We start from the raw sequence: 17,437 nt of genomic DNA, 5'->3' as shown, positions 1-17,437 counted from the left end.
CTATTTTTCTTCCATATGGGTAGCCACAAAAAAAATATTTATATATCAGATTAATGCCCACACACGGGGTCTTGTCATGCAGCTTGAAGGGCAACATTTAAAATACCCTTTTTATAAATGATTTTTACTGAATATTCAAGTTACATCAAAAGATAGTGGAGGGAACCACTGCCAGGGAGAAAAACTAAACAAAAACAAAAATCTAGGCAAAAATTACAATCAATAACAGTTACATAGTTAGTCAGGTTGAAAAAAAGACACAAGATCTCCACCAGACCCAGCAAGCAGACTCAACTCGCAGGACACTGAAATGGCCATCACCATGGAGATACATTGGAGGACTCGTGTTCAAAAGTCAATAAGTTATGGGACAACTCCAAAACATGTGAATAAAGTCTGCATGTGGGCTGAAACAGCGCCAGCAACCCAAAGAGCCAGTAGGTCCAAATTTTCCCACCCTATCTGGGAACAAGTAAATGCAGTGACCAATTTTGAATTGAATCAGTCTCTTACAGAGACAAGGTACTGAAAGGGATAATTCCTAACATCCCAATCATTATCTAGGTCGGGAACAGCGGATAACGTTCGCTTTCCTCCAATCCCCCGCCGGTACATTTCCTGTCAGCAAGGATGAGGAACAGTGGTCTAGATATAGTTTTACTAAGTTCTTTGAGTACTCTCGGATGTACGCCATCCGGGCCTGGTGATTCATTTGTGTTAATTTTATCCAGCCTTTCCCTAACTTCACCCTCTGTTAGCCATAGCGGCAAGTCCTGTGAATTACTGCTAACCATACAGTCATGGTCAGTGTGCCCCTCCTTTTCCTGTGTAAAGACTGAGGAGAAAAAAGCATTAAGCATGGTTGCCTTTTCAGTGTCCTCTGTAACCATCCTCCCATCATCGTTAATTATGTGTGCAACATGCTCTGCCCTTGTTTTTTGCTGTTGATATATTTAAAGAATTTCTTAGGGTTCTTTTTACTATCCTCCGCTATTTGTAACTCGAAGTTGATTTTGGATTTACTTTTCTTATTTGCCTCCTTGTATTGCTGGAAAGCCGATAATGTGCCCCCTGATTTAGATTTCTTGAAGGCCATTTTTTTTCCCCTAATTAAGTTTAACATTACGGTTTAGCCAGCCAGGTTTGGCCTTTGTCTCTTCTAAATTTATTTCCCATAGGAATGCACTGCGAGCTGCATTTGTTTAACCTCCCTGGTGGTATGATTCTTTCGGAAAGCAGTACCATTATTTTGCAAGTAATTCTTAAGAATGAGCAGCCCAAACCAACTATTTACAAATGATTTTTTTTACTGTGTGTTCTTTATAACATCTCGGGTATGATAAAGTTTGAAACAAAAAAAATCATAAATTATAATAAAAAACTATAAATAAGTTAAAGTATGTATACATATATACACACACACACACACACACACACACACACAGTGGGTACGGAAAGTATTCAGACCCTCTTAAATTTTTCACTCTTTGTTATATTGCAGCCATTTGCTAAAATCATTTAAATTCATTCTTCTTCCTCATGAATGTACCCCATACTGACAGAAAAACACAGAATTGTTGAAATTGTTGCAGATTAAAAAAGAAACTGAAATATCACATGGTCCTAAGTATTCAGACCCTTTGCTCAGTATTTAGTAGAAGCCCCCTTTTGATCCAATACAGCCAGGAGTCCTTTCGGGAAAGATGCAACAAGTCTTTCACACATGGATTTGGGGATCCTCTGCCATTCCTCCTTACAGATCCTCTCCAGTTCTGTCAGGTTACATAGTTACATAGTAGGTGAGGTTGAATAAAGACAATAGTCCATCTAGTTCAACCTGTGTAGGTGTGTGTGGCTGTAATAATCTCACATACCCCTGAATGTTCTGATCCTTGAGATGTAAGTCTAAGAGTCTTTTGAAAGCCACCATACTACCCGCAGAAACCACCTCTTGTGGTAGAGAATTCCACAATCTTGTTGCCCTAACAGTAAAGAACCCCCCGCGTTGCCTGAGGTTAAAACGCTTCTCCTCTAATCGCATTGTATGCCCTCGAGTCCTCAGGCAATCCCTTCGAATGAACAGCTTTTTTTCTAAGCTGGGATCCCCATTAAGATATTTATAAATTGCTATCATGTCCCCCCTCAGACGTCTCTTCTCCAGGGAGAATAAATCGAGCGATTGTAGACGCTCTTCATAGTCAAGGTCCTCCAATCCCCTAATTAGTTTAGTTGCCCTTCTCTGGACTCTCTCCAGCTCCAACACATCCCTCCTGAGGACTGGCGACCAGAACTGGACGGAATACTCCAGATGCGGTCGGACCAGAGTTTTATAAAGTGGAAGGATTATAGTCTTATCTCTGGAATGCATCCCTTTCTTTATGCATGCTAATGTTCTGCTGGCTTTGGCAGCTGCCGCTTGACATTGCATGCTATTTCCTAATCTATCATCAACCAAGACTCCCAGATCCTTCTCCATTTTTGATTCCCCCAAGGGCTCCCCTCCTAACGTGTATTGTGTTTTTATGTTTTTAGTCCCCAAGTGCAAAACCTTACACTTCTCCACGTTAAACCTCATTTGCCATGTCATTGCCCACTCCGTTATTTTGTCCAGGTCATTCTGTAGGATATCTGCTTCATGTTGTGAAGTTATTGCCCTGCCCAATTTTGTGTCATCTGCCAAAACTGATATCGAACTACTGATCCCGACCTCAATGTTGTTTATGAATAAATTGAACAAGGTTGGTCCCAAGACTGAGCCTTGGGGGACCCCGCTTACCACCTCAGACCAGTCTGAGTATGCGCTGTTTATTACTACCCTTTGGACACGCCTTTTTAGCCAGTTCCGTATCCAAGAGCAAACCCTGCTATCGATACCTGCAGACCTTATTTTATAAATTAAGCGCTTGTGGGGAACTGTATCAAACGCCTTAGCGAAATCCAAGTACACCACATCCACTGGTCTCCCCCTATCTAGCTCACAGCTCACCTCCTTGTAGAATGTTAGGAGATTGGTTTGACAAGAACGCCCATTTGTAAACCCGTGCTGATTACTGCTGATGATGTTGTTGTCTTTAGCAAACTCTACGATATAGTCCCTTATCATCCCCTCCAGAAGTTTACATACTACTGATGTCAAACTGACAGGCCTATAATTTCCCGGGATATGCCTCTGGCCCTTTTTGAATATTGGAATCACGTTAGCTTTCTTCCAATCCCCTGGTACATCTCCTGTCCTAATACTGTCAGCAAAGATCAGGAACAGTGGTCTCGATATAACTTTACTGAGTTCCTTGAGTACTCTCGGATGTACGCCATCCAGTCCTGGTGATTTGTTTGTGTTAAGTTTATCCAGCCTTTCCCTGATTTCCCCCTCTGTTAGCCATAGTGGCAAGTCCTGTGTATTACTACTAACCATACAGTCATGGTCAGTGTACCCCTCCTTTTCCTGTGTAAAGACTGACGAGAAAAAAGCATTCAGCACGGTTGCTTTTTCAGTGTCCTCTGTAACCATCCTCCCATCATTGTTAATTATGTGTGCAATATGCTCTGCCTTAGTTTTTTTACTGTTGATATATTTAAAGAATTTCTTTGGGTTTTTTTTACAGGTTGGATGGTAAACGTTGGTGGACAGCCATTTTTAGGTCTCTCCAGAGATGCTCAATTGGGTTTAAGTAAGGGCTCTGGCTGGGCCATTCAAGAACAGTCACGGAGTTGTTGTGAAGCCACTCCTTCGTTATTTTAACTGTGTGCTTAGGGTCATTGTCTTGTTGGAAGGTAAACCTTCGGCCCAGTCTGGGGTCCAGAGCACTCTGGAGAAGGTTTTTGACCAGGATATCCCTGTACTTGGCCGCATTCATCTTTCCCTCGATTGCAACCAGTCGTCCTGTCCCTGCAGCTGAAAAACACCCCCACAGCATGATGCTGCCACCACCATGCTTCACTGTTGGGACTGTATTGGACAGGTGATGAGCAGTTCCTGGTTTTCTCCACACATACCGCTTAGAATTAAGGCCAAAAAGTTCTATTTTGGTCTCATCAGACCAAAGAATCTTATTTCTCACCATCTTGGAGTCCTTCAGGTGTTTTTTAGCAAACTCCATGCAGGCTTTCATGTGTCTTACACTGAGGAGAGGCTTCCGTCGGGCCACTCTGCCATAAAGCCCCGACTGGAGGGCTGCAGTGATGGTTGACTTTCTACAACTTTCTCCCATCTCCTGACTGCATCTCTGGAGCTCAGCCACAGTGATCTTTGGGTTCTTCTTTACCTCTCTCACCAAGGCTCTTCTCCCCCGATAGCTCAGTTTGCCCAGACGGCCAGCTCTAGGAAGGGTTCTGGTCATCCCAAACATCTTCCATTTGAGGATTATGGAGGCCACTGTGCTCTTAGGAACCTTAAGTGCAGCAGAAATCTTTTTGTAACCTTGGCCAGATCTGTGCCTTGCCACAATTCTGTCTCTGAGCTCTTCAGGCAGTTCCTTTGACCTCATGATTCTCATTTGCTCTTACATGCATTGTGATCTGGAAGGTCTTATATAGACAGGTGTGTGGCTTTCCTAATCAAGTCCAATCAAGTCCAATCAGTATAATCAAACACAGCTGGACTCAAATGAAGGTGTAGAACCATCTCAAGGATGATCAGAAGAAATGGAAAGCACCCGAGTTAAATATATGAGTGTCACAGCAAAGGGTCTGAATACTTGGGACCATGTGATATTTCAGTTTTTCTTTTTTAATAAATCTGCAACAATGTCAACAATTCTGTGTTTTTCTGTCAGTATGGGGTGCTATGTGTACATTCATGAGGAAGAAGAATGGAGGAAGAATGAACTTAAATGATTTTAGCAAATGGCTGCAATATAACAAAGAGTGAAAAATTTAAGGGGGGGTCTGAATATATATACATATACACACACAGTAAAACTGCAGGAAAGGGCACTTTGGGGGGGCAAACTAATGTGACTATTTTATTTTGCATTGTATCAGTGCGTTTTACATTTGAATTTGCCGCCGGTTCCTCCCCCCTGTGAACGTCACGTCGCAGGAGACGGAAGCCGGGCTCACAGAGGATCGAAAGGAAGCTCCGCCGCCGTTCACCGCCGAGATACATCGCTGGATCCCGATGACAAGGTAAAGTAACCCCTCTACCAGGATCCAGTGATCTTCCTGGCAGTACCCCGAGCGTGGCTCGGGGTTACTGCTTTTGGCACTGAAATTTAACCCCGAGCCATGCTCGGGAATACCACTAGGAAGGTTAATATGTTCAGTAATATGTTCTCTGGCGCAACTTCTGCTTTCTCCACATATAAAGATGGTCAGGCATTGGTAGAATGGGCTGTGATCCCCTTGGGTGGTACCTGGTAGAGTTTGGTAGCTGTACGAGATGCTAGTCTGATCTAACTGCCAGCTCTGTGGAGCTATTAAGGGGAACCCCTTTCTCTGTCCATACCGAGGTCAAAGATTTGAGAAATGAACACCGACTCCACTGAGAGGTTCTCCCTTTAACCAAGAAGAGTAACAGGGAACCCCTAATAAATCAGTTTTAGGAATCATACTGAAATTGATTACTCTGTGTGCCATTGGAATAATGTTCCATGCACTGGAGACCGTAGGGACCAAAAACTCCCTACAGCGGTGATCAGAATGCCACCCTAAAAAATTACCACAAAAAAACATCACTATGGTGTCACTTGGTTTTCTAAGCGTCATTGGCCCAAGGACCATCCCATGAGCAGCCAATTAGACACTAAGCAAGGAAACACTGCTTTCCATCCCTGGTTGGGTCTGAAAATAGCCAAGATCACCCATACCTCAAATAGGAGTGAACTACTGTAAAGACTATAGAGACTGGAGCATAAAACAGTATAGTAGAATGCCATGATACCTAGACAATAATTACCACTGTGTCCAAATAGATAAAGCATGGACTAACAAACAATGCCCTTGACCATCAGTGTAGAAAGGGGTGAACAGGAAAGCACTCTGACCACAAAAGAAATACACAGAAACTGCTAGATTGCCAATCAGTTACTACGCATATAAGCAATATGAAAGAACAATCATACAGTACATTCTTGCATACGCAATATAACTGTCCCCTCATCTAAATGCAAAGGTCAGGTGTTCTTCCCGTGTATTAAGTCGGAGTCCCCCCAAAGTACTCTGGCGCTAGTTGAGATACTGGTAGGAGTAGAGTTGGTAGATCCCTGCTTGAAGAGAGAGTGTTGCAGTAACAGGATAACCTGTTCATGTTGATTGTTACACAACGTTCTGTTAAGGAGGGCTGTCAGAAAACCAAGTCCTGCTATATCACTCAGACTGGTCCCTTCTGCAGGTATAGCTGTGTAAAATAAGGGTCTCTACTGTGTAAAATTCAGTAATACACTAACTTATCCTGCTTTGCACATGCTCAGTTGCTCCCCATTTTAGGCATTTTTAGGCACTGCCGAGATTGTAGACCAATCTGTTGACAGCCTTAAAGAAGAATTAAACCCCATTATCCTTTACCGCCAAGGAAGCTGCTTCTGTCTGATCTGCAACAGTCATGGTGCTGCACATACGATGCAATTCATGACACCAGCCATTTGATAGTTTAACAGTTTGGTTGATGCAACAAGCACATGTGAGTCAGCAACCCAGGCATTCCAGGGATGTAAATTTTTAGAAACCTAAAACCGATGGGATTTGTTCCACTTCAGGCCTCTTTCTCACTTAGGCATTGCTTTAGTCCAGTCAAAATCACGTGACTTTTAGGTCGCATTTGTTATCTTGAGGTCTATAGACCTCAAAACGCATCAAAGGTCGGACCAAAGTATTGCAGGGACTAATTTGAAGTTGCTGCCACTTGAAGTTGCACAGATATGAACAGTACTCATTGGAAATCGTCGAGTATGACTTGTCATGCGACTTGCAGTCCCAAGTCACAGGACAAGACTAAAGTGTAAAAGGGACCCTATAATTTACTTCTACACAGGGGCCACATAAAAAGATACATTTTGACTATATTTGAATATAGTGCCATAAGAACCCAAGCCAGGTATAAGGTCTGAGTGATGGCAAATGATAGGCTGAAACACTCAAACACTGCACATAAAATGTGCTGCAGATCATCATGTGAATAGACTGGCTGCCTCTGCGTCATGGCCCAGGATATACTATTGTATAGAACAGACACTATAATATAATGTAGTGGCCCCACATCCTTAGTGTAGGCACACCCTCGCATATATAGTGCCATAACCTGAAGACCATCTCTACTGTAGGGATGTTTGCATAAACACAATTGATTGTGAGGAGATAAGTGATATACAGAGGCGTAACGAGAACCTTCAGGGCCTCGGTGCAAGAAACCATGAAGGGCCCCCCGGACCCCTGGCCGGGGGCCCTTCCCTTCAAGCCTGGGGCTCTTCCCACTGATCCTAAGGCTCTTTACTCTGATTGTGGGGTCCTTTATTACGGTCCCGCAGCAGGACCCATTCACAAGTTCTGCAGTGGGCCCTTTTCCTGCCATCTTGGTGCCTCCCCACGGTGGTGGAATGCCAGGGCAAGGTCGCAAGTGTGACCTTTGCGATCCTGGAATTTCACCCACTGGTGTCAGTAGTTTTGGGTTTTTTTTTTGGTATTTTAATTGTATTATTTTTAATAATTTTATTTTATTTTTTACAATGACTAGGACTGTTCATTCAAAAAAGAAAGGGGCTGGTAAATTACATATTTACTGACCCCTTCCTGGTTTTCTATTGTGACCCATCCCCTGCAGCAGCCGGCAGGAGAGGGAAGAGAGCACAGTGGGGGGGGGGGGGACCACACAGGGGCCCAGAGACAGCAGAACACAAGTGAACTGGATAGGAAGGGTGGTGGGGGCAGCATACAGAGGAACCAATCTCTAAAGGCCCGTACACACGTACCGATCGTCGGCATACAAACGTCGGTGGACGAAGGATCTGCCGATTGTATGCGTGTTAGTATGGTGCCTCCGACAGATGTCTGCGCACAATCCGCGGACAAAAGTCTTTCTTGCAAACATGAAAATTTTTGTATGCCGACACCAGAACGGACGATTGTTCGCCTGTCAGTACAGAATTCGGCCGACAGACCGCAGATTTGCAAGACTGGGCATGCTCAGAAAATAGAAAACACAGGGAAAGTTAACCATTACATGACATCACTTCTGCAGTCGGCGGACAAAATTCTTGTGCTGTCCTTGTGCTGTCTTTGCACTTTTCAGCAGACACCGACATCCCGGGGAGAAAAGAGGAACATTTGTATGCCGACCATCGGTACGTGTGTACGGGGCTTTACATTTTCCTCCTGAAGCTACAGGAGGACAGTGATTTCTCTACATGCTGCCCCGCCACCCCTCCTATCCAGGTGTGCAGGGGATCTGCACAGGCCCCCTGGAGCATGGGGGCCCGGTTGCAATTGCAACCCCTGCAACCCCTGTAGTTACGCCCCTGGTGATATACAATATTCCCCTGAAGCTAGAGGACTGGAATAATGTCCTATAAGCTGCCAGCGTCAGGCCCATGGAATGTGTTTGATGATGCCTGAATGTGTGGGATAGGCTTATATGCTGGATAAAGCCTCAAGAGCTAGGTCTCCTGGGCAACCCATATAAAAAGGACAAGATACAACTGGGGTATAATCAAACTATAATTAAACTGAGTACAACCCTCACATTTTTCTAAATAATTTTAGTATACTGTAGCTTTTCATGTGACAACACTGAAGAAATGTCACATTGCTACAATGTAAAGTAGTGAGTGTACAGCTTGAATAACAGTGCAAATTTGCTGTCCCCCTCACAATAACTCCCAGTCATTGCCTAAACCGCTGGCAACAAAAGTGAATACAGCCCTAAGTGAAAATGTCCAAATTGGGCCCATCAGCCATTTTCCCTCCCCAGTGTCATGTGACTTGTTAGCGTTACAAGGTCTTAGGTGTAAATGGGGAGCAGGTGTGTTAAATTTGGCGTTCTCACTCTCATACTGGTCACTGGAAGGTCAACATGGTACCTCATGGCAAATAGCTCTGTGGATCTTAAGAAGATAATTGTTGCTCTACATAAAGATGGCCTGGGCTATAAGAAGATTGCCAAGATCCTGAAACTGAGCTGTAGCAGTGGCCAAGACCTTACAGCAGTTTAACAGGACAGGTTTCACTCAGAACAGGCCTCGTCATGGTCGACCAAAGATGTTGAGTGCACATGCTCAGCGTCATATCCAGAGGTTGTTTTTGGGAAATAGACGTATGAGAGGTTGAAGGTGTGGGGGGTCAGCCTGTCAGTGCTCAGACCATATGCTGTACACTACATCAAATTGGTCTGCATGGCTGCCGTCCCAGAAGGAGGCCTCTTCTAAAGATGATGCACAAGAAAGCCCGAAAACAGTTTACTAAAGACAAGCAGACTAAGGACATGGATTACTGGAACCATGTCCTGTGGTCCGATGAGACCAAGATAAACTTATTTGGTTCAGATGGTGTCAAGCATGTGTGGTAGTAACCAGGTAAGGGGTACTAAGACAAGTGTGTTTTGCCTACATTCAAGCATGGTGGTGGGAGTGTCATGGTCTGGGGCTGCATGAGTGCTGCCAGCACTGGTGAGCTACAGTTCATTGAGGGAACCATGAATGCCAACATGTACTGTAACCTACTGAAGCAGAGCATGATCCCCCCCTCCCTTCGGAGACTGGGCCACAGGGCAGTATTCCAACATGAAAAACAATCCCAAACACACCTCCAAGATGACAAGGTGATTGACTGGCCAAGCATGTCTCCAGACCTAAACCCTATTGAGCATCCGTGGGGCATCCTCAAAGCGAAGGTGGAGGAGCGCAAGGTCTCCAACATCCACCAGCTCCATGATGTCATGGAGGAGGAGTGGAAGAGGACTCCAGTGGCAACCTGTGAAGCTCTGGTGAACTCCATGCCCAAGAGGGTTATGGCAGTGCTGGAAAATGAAGGCCACACAAAATATTGACACTTTGGGCCCATTTTGGAAATTTCCATTTAGGGGTGTACTCACTTTTGTTGCCAGCGGTTTAGTCATTAATGGCTGTGTGTTGGATTATTTTGAGGGGACCGTAAGTTTACACTGTTATACAAGCTGTACACTCACTATTTTACATTGTAGCAAAGTGTCATTTCTTCAGTATTGTCACATGAAAAGTTGTAATAAAAAATATTTAATAAAATGTGAGGGGGTGTACTCACTTTTGTGAGATACTGTACATGTATAAAGAACTGACTATTGCTTAATCATGTAGAACCTGCAGCAACAAAGCCCATGACCTAGGGAAGGGGTGTAGAAATATCACCAATATATAATGTCACCGGTTGTGAACTCAAATTAACCACTTAAGCCCCGGAGGATTTGGCTGCTGAAAGACCAGAGGGTATTTTGCAATTCGGCACTGCGTGACTTTAACGGACAATTGCGCGGTCGTGCGACGCTGTACCTAAACTAATTGGACGTCCTTTTTTTCCCACAAACAGAGCTTTCTTTTGGTGGCATTTGATCACTTGTGCGGTTTTTTGATCATGCGCTATAAACAAAAAGAGCGTCAATTTTGCAAAAATAACAATATTGGTCACATTTTTTTTATATGAAATTCCCCAAAATAAAATGTAAAAATCAAAATTTTTCAACATTTTCAGCCAATTTGTTTTATGCTACATATGTTTGGTAAAAAAAAAAAAAAAAACGCAAAAAGCGTATTTTGATTGGTTTGCGCAAAAGTTATCGCGTTTACTAACAAAGGGAAAGATTTTTGTAATTTTTTTTTTAGCGCGTAATGGCGGCGCTCTGCGATTTTTTTTGTGGTATTGCGGCGGACAGATCGGACCCTTGACTGACATTTTTGACACTTTTGGGGTTACCAGTGACATTTCTACAGTAATCAGTGCTATACATATGCACTGTTACGGTAAAATTACACTGGCAGTGAAGGGGTTAACTTTGAGAGGGAGGGGCTGTGTGTGTCCCTAGGGGCGTGATTCTAACTGTGATTGGCTGTGGCTTGAGCTGTAGGAACAATGATCAACGGTCCTACATAGTAGAACCGTATGATCATTGTTTCTACACAGGGGAGAATGACAGGCGGCTTGTTTACATTATGTCCGCCGGTCACCCGCGCGGGGGGGGGGGGGTCCGTGACCGCGCGGGGCTCGCTCCCCAGAGCCTCACAGGCTAGTGACGTATATATACACGTCACGCTGCCTGTGAGGGGCTGACCGCCGCAGTATATGTACTTGCGGCGGTCGGCAAGTGGTTAAAGAAAAAAAAAAAAAAAAAAGTACCCTAATCAGGCTCCTGCCCAGGAGGTCTAAACCCCAAACCAGGCACACACACAGTCTATGTAGACAACCATACTGCCAACTGCCATACAGATCTGGTCCTACCTCATCTGGAGTATTCGGTCCAGTTCTGGTCACCAGTCCTCAGAAGGGATGTGTTGGAGCTGGAGAGAGTCCAGAGAAGGGCAACTAAACTAATTAGGGGATTGGAGGACCTTGATTATGAGGAGCGTCTGCAATCGCATGATTTATTCTCCCTGGAGAAGAGACGCCTGAGGGGGGACATGATAGCAATTTTTAAATATCTAAATGGGGATCTAGGCTTAGAAAAAAAGCTGTTCAGTCGAAGGGATTGCATGAGAACTCGGGGGCATACAATGAGATTAGAGGAGAAGCGTTTTAACCTCAGGCAACGTGGGGGGTTCTTTACTGTTAGGGCTACAAGATTGTGGAATTCTCTACCACATGAGGTGGTTTCTGCGGGTAGTATGGTGGCTTTCAAAAGACTCTTAGACGTACATCTCAAAGATCAGAACATTCAGGGGTATGCAAGATGATTACAGCCACACACATCTACACAGGTTGAACTGGATGGACTTTTGTCTTTATTCAACCTCACCAACTATGTAACTATGTAACTGCATGTAGTCAGAGTTAAAAGCAGTATGCGTATAATAACGCTGAACAACAGAAGAGGAATTGCCTCCTGTAATGTCTGGAGTTTCAATCACCCCTTGAAATAAGTCTTGCATTGCCCCAAAGAGACTCCGTAAGAGATCTGTGGACAAGTGCAGGTTGGAAGGGAAAAACACCTTTCACGGAGGACAAGACCGAACTCAATCTCGTATTAGACCAAATAACTTTGTGGACCCACTTGACCTGTACCAGGGAGGTCCATGGATCCGGAAACCAGCGAAGACGTCTCCCCATCCCAGATAGGGGGGAGAGCACCCCTTAACGCAGAGGCAGTCTTGTCCGCAGGTCTGGAAGATCCCGCTTGCCTGCCAGACTAGGTCCGCTTGGAACCTCTGGTGGAGGCCCTGACATTTGATCCCTAATTTTGAGATCTTGAGAGACAAAGAGGCAGCTTAGGAGCTGAGGAGACTAGCCCATATCTATGACAGGGCTCCTTGCCCTTGGTAGCCTGTGGAAGAAGAGTACTCTTCCCCCCTATAAACGATGTCATCCAAGAAATCTTCAAACAGGCGACCGTCTACAAGAGGGAGATCAGATAAGGCCTTTTTAGAAGCCTAGTCCACAGACCAGCATTTCAACCAGACAATACGCAGAAGGACCACTGCTGATACAGACAGCCTAGAAATCAAAGGAGCCGCATCCAAAGAGGCATCACATTCTGTAGCCCCTGGACCAACCAGTCCGCCAGCTCTGCAAAGACAGGGGGAAGCCATTCTCCCTCCAGGTCCCAGTGTAAAAGATCCAGTGACCAAAATTTTAGAGGGGGAAGGGAGGGAGGGGAACCTGGGGGTCTGACCATCCCAGGGAGGGGCCCACGTACACCCCAAAACCCACCAGGGGTAGTGGGGGGGGGGGAACAGCTATTTACCACACCAGGAACAGGGTGAGCACCGCTCCATCGTAAAGTGGTTGCTGTCAGAAGGAAATGCTGCAACTCAGGCTGAAGCCAGTTCGTATGTGTCCTTGCAAGACTTTCAACTGACAGGCCAGCAGCCGTCCAGTGGGGCTAGGTCGCGGCCAACCTAGCACAGAGCTGCAGTCGGCATGTGCTTGCTGGACGGACTGGGGGGACCCTAAGGATCTACATTATCCAGTTCTTGGTTGTAGTTCTTACAGGAACAGAATAAAAAAATTCCATTTAAAGATAAAAAGAATTGCCAGGACCAGAGATCCCAGCAAAGAAATGGGTCCTTACTAGGCAGAAAAAACAGTTAGGTACCTGGTATCTTTTTCTAAGAAGTCTTCCAGGGCAGCATCTGATTGTTTCCTGTTTCAGGTGGGAGGGGCCTCAGTTTACCATTCTAAAAACTTCAGTCATACCTTCTGCCTCAGTAATATTAAAGCACCGAAAGGAACCCTAAGTAGCTAATGAATCCTCAGAAACCCCTTTCCTATTGTTTAGGGCGGAACAAGTGCTGCCCTGGAAGACTTCTTAGGAAAAAAACCTTAGTTACTTACCGGTGATGGTATTTCTAAGAGCCTTTCAGGACAGCAGCTGGAGAGAGCGCAGCTCCACCCAATTCACAGGAAACACTTCAAGATAAAAACTCCTCCTCTTCCACCATGCCTCAGTCATTTAGAGTAACCTCCGACATGCTGGAAAATAGAACATAAACAACAACTACCACAGGTTAAACATTTACAAAAATATATTATAAAAACAAAACCAGGGAGGGTAGCTGCTGCTGTCCTGAAAGGCTCTTAGAAATACCGTCACCGGTAAGTAACTAAGGTTTTCTCAAGTCGCCTTTCAGGACAGCACCTGGAGAGGATAAGCAAGTTACTTACACTTAGGGTGGGACCACTGCCTGCAGAACCTTTCTGCCGAAGGCTTGATCCTGAGCTGACAACAAGTCCAACCTGTAGTGTCTTAGGAAGGTTGAGAAACTGGACCAGGTAGCTGCCTTGCGGATCTGTTCAGGCGAAGCACCGGTCCTTTCAGCCCATGAGGTTGCCACATACCTTTTGGAATGTGCTAGAATGCCTTCTGGAGGTTCTACACCTTGAGCTACATAAGCTTGTTCGATAGCCCATCTGAGCCATCTGCCTAGAGTGCTCTTGGATGCTTTTTCTCATATGCGAGATCCCGAGAAGACAGCAAATAATGCATTTGATTTTCTAAATTCTTTAGTTACGAGGAGGAACTGAAACAAACATCTCCTCACATCCAATGTGTGAAAGGATTCCTCACGAGTATTTTTAGGAGTTGAGGAGAAAGGGTAACACAATTTTTGGTGACCTATGAAAAGATGAAGCAATCTTTGGAAGAAATGCTGGGTCTGTACGCAGCACAACTCGATCTGAAAAAACTGTCAGAAAGGGGTCTGATACTAAGAGGGCCTGAATTTCACTAATTCTTCTGGCCGAGGTTATAGCTATCAGGAAGATAGTTTTCAAAACAAAAATTTTTCAGCGAAGCCTCTTTTAAGGGTTTGAAAGGAAACTTCGTTAAACCTTGTAAAACAATGGACAGATCCCACTTCGGGAAACTTTTAAGTGCTACTGGCCTATTTCGGGCTAGTGCCTTGAAAAATCGAATAACTAAAGTCTCTTGAGACAATGTTTTTTTCGAAAAAAACTGAAAGAGCCGCCACTTGTGTTTTCAAAGTGTTGTCTGCCAGTACTTTCTCCATTCTTTCATGGAGAAACTCCAGCACTGAAATTAAACTTTTAATCTCAAAATCTTTTCCAGACTTTCATATAAAATGTCCCTGGTCACCTTCTTCCTACTGGAGAGAAGGGTAGAGATGACCTTTTCTGACAAGACTCTGGCTCTTAAGAGGTCTTCCTCAGAAACCACGCTGTCAGCTGTAAACGGTCTAACTCTGGATAAAACAGGTTTCCCTGTGTTAATAGTAGATCTGTCTGGAAGCTTCCAAGGAGGCTGCAAGGCCAGATTCATCAGGAGAGCAAACCAAAGCCTTTTTGGCCAAAAAGGTGTGATCAGGATTAAATTGGTCTTTTCCTCCCTGAATTTCTTGAGAACTAATGGAATTAGTTGAAATGGGGGAAATGCATAAGACAAAGGGAAGTCCCATGGATGAGCTAGAGCATCCAAGCCCCAGACCTGATCTTCCCTGTGGAGGGAAAATCATTTTTGGATCTTGGAGTTCTGTTGACAAGCAAACAGATCTGGGGAAGTCCCCAGGCTTCCATTATCTCAAAAAAATACTTTCTGGTTCAGACTCCATTCTGATTCCAGTACTTTTCTTCTGCTCAGTAAATCTGCCAGAAGGTTTCGTGATCCCTTTAGGTGAACAGCTGACAAGGAGGCCAGATTCTTCTCCGACCAGGAGAGAAGCTGGATTGCCAGATCTGAAAGCTGTCTGCTTCTTGTGCCTCCTTGTTTTGACACATAAGCTACCGCTGTCATTTTGTCCGAGAGAACTTGGACATGATGGCCCTTGACTGCCTGTTGAAAGGACACTAGACCTAGGAAGATGGCTTTCAACTTCCGCCAGTTGGATGACCTCCTGGCCTCTGTTTTGGACCATGTCCCTTGCATTGTCCGACCATCTCAGTGGGTTCCCCAGGCATTTGCGTCCGTGGTCAGACGTTTGTTCGGATGGAAGGACCACTGTAGACCCTTTTCCAGATTTCTAGAAATTCCTCCACCACCACAGAGACCTTTTTGCTTTTGTGGAAATTGACAAATTTCTCCAGAGTTGTCCTGATGTGACCATTTCTGAAAAAGGTCTCTTTGGAGGAGGCGAGAATGTAGCCTTGCCCATTGTACAGCAGGGATAGCAGCTGTGAGCACGGCCAGAGCTGCCATGGCTGACCTGACAGTAACCTTATGATTGGTTTGCATCTGGGCCCCGGCAATCTGGGTCTACACTATCTTCTCTTGTGGTAAAGAAGACTTTTTTGGAGGACAGAATCTATCCTGAACCCGAGAAATTTTATCTGTTGAGATGGAATTAAACTGGATTTCTCCAGATTCATGAGCCACCCCAGACCCCTGAGGTGGTCCTGAGTCTCCTGAAGGTGTCTCAACGTCTGGCTTTTGGATTCTGCAAATATTAGCCGATCGTCTAGATATGGGACAATGGAAATACCCTTCAGCCTCAGAGGCTCTAGGGCGTCTGCCATCACTTTGGTGAACACCCTGGGAGAGGATGAAAGACCGAAGGGGAGGGCTCTGAACTGCAGGTGCCAGACCGATTCCCCCAGATTTACTGCCAGCCTCAGAAAACTTCTGGTAGTCTCGATGTATTGGGATGTGTAAAATAAGCATCCCTCAAATCCAGAGATGCCATAAAGCAGTTTGGGAACAGCAGTTTGATCACCGAGTAGATGTGTCCATCCTGAAATATTTGTACTTGATAGATCTGTTTAAAATCTTCAGATTCAAGATCATCCGATACTTGCCAGAGGGTTTCCTTACCAAACAAATGTGTGAATAAAACCCACGGCCTTGTTACTCCTTGGGAACTTGAAAGAGTACTTCCTGTTGAATCAGCTCTTGCAACCGAGACATGATTGAGGAAGCTTCATCACACAAGGTGAAGAAACAACTCTTGAGTTTGGTGCCTTAGACCACTCGGCCATGCTGACCAGACATTCCGGATCCCTTGAGAGTAACCAAAAAATCTGCTCGTCTCCGAGAACTCCAGCATGTACAGTATCCCCAAGCCACAATGTTCTTTACAAAAGGCGCTTGCGGACACTTCTCACCCTGGGAGGAACCCTAAAAGTCTTCCCCCCACTGGAAGGCAGCTGTCACTTGCTTTGGGCCTGCTTGTCAGGAGGTCTAAAGGGAATTCCACTTTTTCCTTTACCTTTGGTCCTGTTCACGCTTTTTGTTGGATTGTGGGACAGGACGAAATCCCTTGCTTGGGATCGATTTCTTTTTGGACGGAAAGGCTTTCTTTTTATCTGCCGTTCTGTCAAAGAATTGTTTCTAATTCAGGCCCAAAAGCAAGTCACCTGAAAAGGGCAAACCACAAAGTTTGGCCTTAGAGGCTGATCTCCCGACCAATCTTTCAACCAACTGACCTTCGAGTAGAGTTGACAAGGGCTGCCGCCTGGCAGACATTATGATCGTTTCAGCAGAAGCCTCAGCCATGTATTTTACTGCTTTTAGGATCAGCAGGAAAGACTCCAGGAGATCTTTCCTTGCTGCACCAGCCTCCACATGTCCCTTGAGCTGGTTGAGTCACCACTCTAGATTTCTGGCTACGACCGTGGAGGCCATGGCCGGCTTTAGGCTGGATGTAGTAGAATCCCAAGCCTTCTTAAGGAGAGAATCTGCCCTTTAATCCATGGCGTCTTTAATATCCCCATATCCTCAAATGCCATATCTGTGCGACAAGACACCTGGGAGAAAACCACATCTGGGTTTTTTGTTCCACAAATGTGTCTGATCCCCTTCAAAAAGGGAAACTTTTTTTTTTTTCTCTTCTTCTAAAATCTAAAAAGAGACCCCTCTGGGTCCTTCAATTCATTT

General features: G+C 45.0%; 1 protein-coding gene across 1 annotated transcript in view; it reads right to left on the bottom strand.

The window, feature by feature from the left end:
- LOC309556310 (maternal DNA replication licensing factor mcm6) overlaps window positions 1-17,437 on the bottom strand; it is a gene marked incomplete at both ends in the record, with an annotated part of 172,602 nt that overhangs the window by 83,636 nt on the left and 71,529 nt on the right. The window lies entirely within an intron of this gene.

The sequence above is a fragment of the Pelophylax lessonae genome, assembly GCF_965119305.1.
Source record: "Pelophylax lessonae genome assembly, chromosome: 5".
Taxonomy (NCBI): Eukaryota; Metazoa; Chordata; class Amphibia; order Anura; family Ranidae; genus Pelophylax; species Pelophylax lessonae.
This window is presented reverse-complemented; position numbering and strand designations above follow the sequence as displayed.